The sequence below is a fragment of the Cnephaeus nilssonii genome, assembly GCF_951640355.1.
Source record: "Cnephaeus nilssonii genome assembly, chromosome: 1".
In the NCBI taxonomy this organism is placed as follows: Eukaryota; Metazoa; Chordata; class Mammalia; order Chiroptera; family Vespertilionidae; genus Cnephaeus; species Cnephaeus nilssonii.
Genome location: NC_137072.1, coordinates 7,141,655 through 7,150,090, shown reverse-complemented (window position 1 = coordinate 7,150,090; position 8,436 = coordinate 7,141,655).

Here is an 8,436-nt window from a genome sequence, read left to right as displayed (position 1 = left end):
GGGGCCAAAACCAGCTCTCTGACATCTGAGGGGTCCCAGATTGCAAAAGGGCAGTTCTTGGGTGACACCCTGAAATCGGGCTCCCTCCTCTCTGGTTCTGGGTGCATCACCCGAGAACCACAGCTGCCAAATCACCGCAGTTCGGCAGCTCCTGCGTTAAGCGTCTGCCCCCTGGTGGTCAGTGTGTGTCATAGCTACTGGTCATATGGTCACTTAGGCTTTTATATATATATATATATAGATGTGTATCAAATATTTCTTTTCGCCTGTTCTAACTCATCAAAGAGCAGTTTGTTTCCCTAATGCATATATAATTAGAAAGCTTTTTAGATATGGCTTATAAATATTCAGTATTAGTTATAAACATTAGGATTAATTTTTTGTTAATTCTCACCTGAGGATATTTTTCACATTAATTTTTTAGACAGAGTGGGAGGGCGAGGGAGGAACAGAGAGAGAGAAACATAAATGTAAGAGAAACACATCCATTGGTTGCCTCCCTCACATGCCCTGACCAGGGCCCGGGAATGGATCCTGCAATGAGGTACATTCCCTTGACCAGAATCAAACCAAGACCCTTCAGTCCATTGGCTGGTGTTCCAACCACTGAGCCAAACTGGCTAGTGCAGGGTTTCTTTTGTTTCAAGTAAAATCTTAGGGTATAGTCACCAGCCATATGTGACTACTGAGACTCAAAATGTGGCTAGTCCATACTGAGATAGGTTATATGTCTAAAATGCATAGCAAGTTTAAAAATTTAGTACATAAAAAATGAAATTTACCTCAATAAGTTTATATTGACTTCATATAAAAATGATAGTATTTTGACATTATAAAATTAAATAAATATCATATTAAACTAATTTTATTCTATTTAATTTTTTAATCTGGATACTAGAAAATAGATACTTAAATATAGTCATACTTATGACTCATGGTTTTTCTATTGAGCACTGGTGGCCAATCCTATGTAATAAAGAGGGAATATGCAAATTGACCATCATGCTGTCACAAAGAATGGCGGCACCCATAGCCACAGGATGGCAACACCCAGTCCCCTCAGCACTGTCAGAGTCCCCCAGTTCTTTCAGCCCTGCCGGGGAGGTGGGTGGCAGGCGTGCGGTGCAGCCAGACCCGCCCTCAGCCCCCTAGCCGCCCAGGGCCAGCCCGAGGCACAGGCAAGCCTCGGATGTCGTCTGCCCAGCCGATGCCCGAGGCGCAGGCAAGCCTCAGATGGTGGCTGTCCTTCCGCCCAGGGCTGCCTAAGGTTCAGGTAACCAGACCCAGCTGAAGCTTGTGCTGCCAGCAGTGGCAGCAGCAGAGGTGTGATGGGGCGTGGCCTTCCCCTGATCACCGGGTCACCTCCCGCCCCTGAGGGCTCAGGGACTGTGAGAGGGGGCAAGCCAGGCTGATGGACCCCCCCGCTCCAGAGCATGAATTTTCATGCACCAGGCCTCTAGTTTTTATATAACCATTAAATCTTCTGTAGGACTATAGACTAGCTTACAAGGAAAGAAGTTATAAGAAAGGGTGGATAACACTTACTGAATAGATGTTATGTATATGGCTTTAACCTATTCCTTTTGTATATGATCAATCCTCACAATAATCTTCTGAAGAAAATGTCATTATTTTTCCATTTTACTGCTAAGACTTCTAAAGCTTAGAGTGGTTAGTTAGCTTACCTTTTTTACAGGGCTAGTTAAAAATAAAGTCAGAAGCCAGATCATTTATTATCTGCCACTTGCAAATTTCTTATATTTAACAAATTTAATTTCTAGTAGACGATCTCAGAGGTTGCTTATTGTCTTCAAAATATATTTCCCCTTTATCATAGTAAAATAATTTCCTTTTTTAGTCAGACCATGTATTTCTCACCCACTAGCAGTTATGTAAAAGTACAGCTAAGGTGTAACCAGTGCCATATTAGCAGATGGAAATCTTCCTCAAAAGACAGAATGTGCTATTTGACCCCTCTTCTTCAACCTTTCCCCTTTAATGGGTGTGATGTGTGGAGTCAAAATAACCATTTTGGACAATAACACAGCTTTAGGGATAAAACCCACTCCTAGGAGAACCACAAGATAAAATAACTTGTTTCCAGAGATTTCATACAGGAGACTTGATATAAACACAGTTGGATGGTTTAGCTCAAGACGTCCACACGTGAAAAAAATAAAAGCAGACATCATTTAAGCCTCTAATGTGTTTGGTCTTTGTTATTTTAAAATAAATTCAGTCCTGCTTGTACCAATAGTAACTAGCCTTTAAAATGGAATGAGAAATGTTTCTGTAAAAGGTTTTACATTTTTTGATAAACAGTAATTGAAAAGCCTGAAGTATAATGACAAATTGGCAGTAGGAAATAGTATTATTTTAACCAAGGGATTTGAGGGTTTTCTGGCCATGGTAAGAAGCCGAGGGGTAGAAAGGGATGAAGGAACAAAATGTAAATGCCAAGCAAGAAAATACAACCTGATATACTTTCTCTATAATTGTGCACAGAGCCCATTTTGCTTGTATCTCAGGAATACCTTTCACTCTTAACTAGTACTATGTGGTATTCAGATCTCTTTTCAAGCACCATCTTGAGAGCAGAGATGGTATAAATAGTCTTTTAAATTGTAGAGATACACTTTGCCCTAACCGGTTTGGCTCAGTGGATAGAGCGTCGGCCTGTGGACTGAAAGGTCCCAGGTTCGATTCCAGTCAAGGGCATGTACCTTGGTTGCGGGCACATCCCCAGTAGGAGGTGTGCAGGAGGCAGCTGGTCGATGTTTCTCTCCCATCGATGTTTCTAACTCTCTATCCCTCTCCTTTCCTCTCTGTAAAAAATCAATAAAATATATATTTTAAAAAAATTGTAGAGATACACTAAAAGCAGGAACTTTTGGTACTTTCCTGATTTACCTAAAGTCATTGGGATGATAAAACTGGCGGAGAAAAGTGGCTATCCCTGAGGCCAGGGACAGTGCACAGCACATGAGAGCAGACTATCTTTGTGTACCACTGCTATCCAAATGCAGGGCTGGAAAACAATACACAGTGCGGACAACCACTGACACCTCCAAATGCAAAGTAGACAGCTAGAACCTGGGGACGCTATTTATTTTATTATGCCACATGCTCAAGGCTTGATTTTCGTTTTTCCTACTTTCAAATTGTCATTATGCCCATGAATCTTCTCACTAAATTTTCAGCTGACAGGCAAGTGATAATCTTCACACCTGGGATTCAGTAATAGGAACCTTCTCTTGAGGCTCAATCTGCATTTCCAAGGTAGAGCAGTGTCTAGGAGGTCTGGCAGTGGGAATATTTACAGGTGGGAGCAGATTTTAGATTAAGGATTATCTCCTAGTACATTCCCTCAACCCAAACCCTCCCATTTAGTCTTATTGAATTTATTTAAACAGTCTTGAACTCTTGGAATTCAAGCTGAGGAAGAACAGGCAAACATAGATATTGACCACCAGAGACAGTGCTGCCTGTCATGACTATTGAAATACAAATCAGTATGAAGACTAAAGAGCCAGATTTTAAGAAAATTTAGTAAATCTATGAACTGAGTTCAACAATAAATATAGGTATCCTGCTGAAATTGTTTTTCTCGTTGACATTCTTACTAATTATTCTAATTACATACTTTTATTTGGTATATATATATAAAACTTATCCTTTAAAAATTATTGGAAACTAAAAGTAGATAAAATGAAAATTTATTTAGGTTATTGTTCTATACCAAATAATGTGTTTAGGGCTGACATATTTAAGAAATGGAAATGTTGCTTTAGTAGAGTAAGCAAAAATCAAGCAAAGTGTGAATCTGTAACTTAGAAAAAAATGGGTTAAGGATTTAAAACTAAGGAGCAAACAAAATAAACACAATAATTTAGAAAATATTTATTTCACTTTCTCATCTTAGTGTTTTAAAGGCATTGCCTCTATACAGAAAATGCCACTGAAATGATTCAGTTTGCTTAAGGATTTAAAATAACTGTCAAGTTTTATCATGCCTGGGATGTAACTAAATTTCTCAGATAAACTATAAATATTTCTTTGATGACTTCGAATATATGATGTGACTATATATAAGCTAATAAAAATTGAATGAGGGTTGGTGTTTTTCCTCAAAGTCGAATGTTTAGAATTTTAATTTACCATATTCAGTCAGCCCTAATTAGAGGACTTCAGCACAAGGCAGACATCTATCACCATGATGTGACTCTGGGGAGGCGTGTGTGTGATTAATCACCAAGAATCCCTGCTGGCTTCTCTTTTCTCTTGTGAAGATCAGAAGGTAGAGAGACCAATAGAGTCACTGGATTGTGTAAACAACTTCACATGTAATTGGTTCAATTATTCTACTTTTTTAAAAGAAAGGCCTTTTAAAAATTTACTGTCTATGTTTTTTAGTATTTTAATGTATATATTCATGAGCATTTTCTTCTCACCTGAAAAAGAAACAAACAGCTGTTTTACTGAGAGAGGCTGGGGGAGGGGGTTTCCAACTGTCTTATGAAGTGTGCTATTCTGTTGCCAAGGACAGAGTTCCTCCCTGTGAATCCCCAGTGCTTATCCATGAAACACTTGGCTTTTCTTTGGAGATTTCCATCCAAGAACTCTGAGAATCTGACCTTTCTTAACTCTTGAGATAATGACAAAACTGTCAAAACTGTGTTGTCTCATAATTGCTTTTACAAACCTTGCCATTAACTATGATTAAACACTAGGAAAAGGTCACTAAAAGATAAAATAAATAAAATGGTTTATTTATGAAAATTAATGAATTTACAATTCTGTAGCACCTATGTATAAACCACATATACAGTGAAACAGTAAGTATTATTGAACTTTAAATGTTGAAGAATATTTTTCTGCTGGGCCATCAACAGTTTAAGTATGAGTGGAAGCTTTTGTATATTAAATATTTACACTCTGCAGGACAGTAAGGAGAAAGCAGGTGGGAGTTGTCTTTCACTATAATAGTAAAGTTACTCAGCCCAAATTTAAGTGTGTCACATTCAAAATGCCAAATTAAAAAATTTTGAACAAAATTTGCTTTTGTGGCAACTCTTCTCATTAGATAAAGTGATGCATCTTGAAGACATGATGTTTACATTTGGGGCCATTGGTTTGGAGACAAGTCAGGAGGTTCTTAGAACTTTGAGGAACAGCTGATAAAGCAGGAAGCTTATATCTGAAAACAGAAACAAACAAAAACCCTCCAGTGAAAAAGCCCCAAGATGAATGCAATGAGAGCAAATGTAACTCAGACAAAAGCGAAGGCTGTAGCAGAAGCAGAGAACCGGAACTTAATTGTGTATTAGACTTTGGACTTAATAAACAAAGACAGAATTAAATGAGCTGTCTCCATGCAAAGAGAAGCAACATTTTAGAAGAGGATTTAAAAATCAGAGTAGGATCAGAGCTGATATTCTGCTTCTACCAATCTTAAGCTAACTTAATACCTAAATTTCCTAATTGGAGAAAGTGTATCTATATTAGCAAGACGCTTAACATTGCCATTTTAGCAATTTACAATCCAAGGAACAAGTCAAAAAAGAAAGCACTAGTCATTCAGTCTTACCAAGTTTTATTTAAGTCTTGGCTCCAACCCTTACCAGGGAAGCAGATTATGACCAATCCAAAGTCTATCTCAGGCAGGAAAATATTTGGGAAGATCTATTTTTATAGGCTTTAAAGTTTTTATTATTCCTTCTTCTACCACATCCTTTCAGTTTAGCCCTCCACAAATGCTCTGATTAATGATGATTATAAAACTATTATTGGTAAGAAAGTTGGTATTTTGGGGAGTCTTTCTCTTCTTTTTGTTTAGTTATGTTATTCTTCACATTGTTCCAGACACTCAAGATCCTGATTTTCTCTCTGCTATGTTACCTGTCAAAGATTCTATATTATGTAAATATTTTTCTAGTAGCTAGTGATGTCAGAGCTACATTCAAGCAGATTCTAACCAAGTCAAAGACATAATGCACCCGGCAAAGGAAAGCAACAGAGAAGAAAAGAAAACCATTCAATCAACAAAACAAAACAAAAAGGAAAAAATACTGATTACTAATCTGGGTAAAACATGTTAACTATTATTGCCTTTATTTCCAAAATTCCAAGTGAAAAAAACCTGAAATCCATCTTTATGTATGTAAAAACCTTAACCCCATGTGGAATATTTTCTTGTGACTGACAGAAAAGCCATTTGTTAACATAGTCATCTTTTATAAACTGGCATCTGGTCAGGATTGTCCCTAATTTTGATATTTTCAAATTATTTCTAACTAGAATAGCAAAACCTCAGTTCTAGAATGTCTCCCATATCAAACAATGCAGTTCTCGACCAATTTATTCATGGAAACAATGTCTCGGTTATCAAACAAAACTTTGGTTCTTGACCCAACACCCTTTCATGCTGATACCTGTATGATCAGTCACGTGTCTCTCAGGCAACAAAGGAGAGAATGCACAAGTATGAGTCAGTTTACTGTTATACTTTGAATTGTTAATATCTCGGGAAATTGTACTGTGAATATTTTCTGTTTTGTTTTGTTTTTTGTTTTTGTGTTTGTTTGTTTTTGCTTTTGTTGTGGCTGATTCTGTTTTCAAACTAATTGCTTCTCAGTTTTCTGGAACAAATTAACTTAGAAAACCTAGACTACACTGTAGTGTTTTCTTTACCTATCCTCTATTAGCGATCAGGCAAAAAGTAACATTTTCCTAGTGGTAGTGTTTTCAATGAGGGCCTGAACCTTCAGAGCAGGTCAGTAACTAGTATGAACAATGAATACAATACTTTCTAGCACCTTGGACTTATATCTAGCTCATTATAATTTGAACTAGAGGCCCGTTGCATGAAGAGATTCATGCAATAGGCCTCCCTTCCCTTGGCTTCCAGCACCGGTTTTCCTCTGGCACCCAGGACCCAGGTCTTGGCTCCGGCCAGAGTCTGCCTTCTTCGTCTTCCTGCAGACTCAGGCCGGAATCTGCCATCTTCATCTTCGCTGCATACTCCGGAGTCTGCAGTCTTGTCTTCGCTGCAGCACTCCGCTCCTGTAGATCCCTTCGCCATCCCCCTCCCCCGCCCTCCCTCTCATAGCAGGCTTCCTGCCCCGCCTGGCCACTCCACACCTGGAGCAGCTGGGCGGCTGCCATCTTTGGCCTTCTAATTTGCATACTCACTCTGATTGGCTGTGGGCATAGCAGAGGTACAGTCAATTTACATGTTTGTCTATTATTAGGTAAGATTGAATATTTTCAGATCATACTAGCAATAAAAAGATACAGATAGTATCAGACATTTATTTTTTACAGTTAATCTGAATTCAAGTATATATCAAATATCTAGCAAAAGGAGGGTTGATACAGTCTAATCACAACATAGTGATAACCCCAAATCTAGTACACTTCTAGCACCATACATAGTTATTACAACATTTTTAAATATATTTCCAATGTTGTACTTTTCATCCCTTGACTACTTTTATAATTGGAAATTTGTACTTATTAATCCCTTTGACCTTTTTTGCTTATTCTACCACCTTCCTCTCATCTGTATACACACCAGTGTGTTCTCTGCATCTGTGAGTTTGTTTCTGTTTTATTTGTTCATTTACTTGGTTTTTAGATTGCAAATAAAAGTGAAATCATAAGTTATTTGCCATTCTCTGTCTGATTTATTTCACTTAGTATAATATCCTCTAGGCCCATCCTGTTGTTGTAAATGGTAAGATTTCATTCTTTATTATGGCTGAATAATTTTCCATTGTATATATGTACCACATATTTTTTATTCTTTCATGTATCAATGAGTTGTTTTCATATCATGACTATTGTAAATAAGGCTGCAATGAACATAAGAGTACGTATATTGTTTTTCAGTTTAGTGTTTAGGTTTCTTGGGATAAGTACTTAGAAATAGAATTGCTAGGTCATATGGTACACCTAACGTTTAAAGCAATTCTTCCCTTGAATTTTGGAAAAGGATTTAGAAAGAATATAATTCCAAATATTATTTTTAATTTAAAGTCTTTGTTGTTGAAAGTTTTACATATTTCCTCTTTTTCCCCCATTGACCTCTCCCTGCCTACTTCCGCTCCTCAGCACATGCCCTCACACCCCTACTATCTGTGTCCATTGGTTATGCTTATATGCACGCATCCAAGTCCTTTGGTTGATCTCTACCTCTCCCCCTGCCTTCCCTCTGAGGTTTGATAGTCTGATGTTTCTGTCTCTGGATCTATTTTTGTTCATCAGTTTATGTTATTCATTATATTCCACATATGAATGAGATTATGTGATACTTACCTTTCTCCAACTACCTTATTTCTCTTAGCAAAATGCTCTCCAGGTCTATCGATGCTGTTGCAAATGGTATGAGCCCCTTCCTTTTTACAGCAGCATAGTATTCCATTGTGTAGATGTATC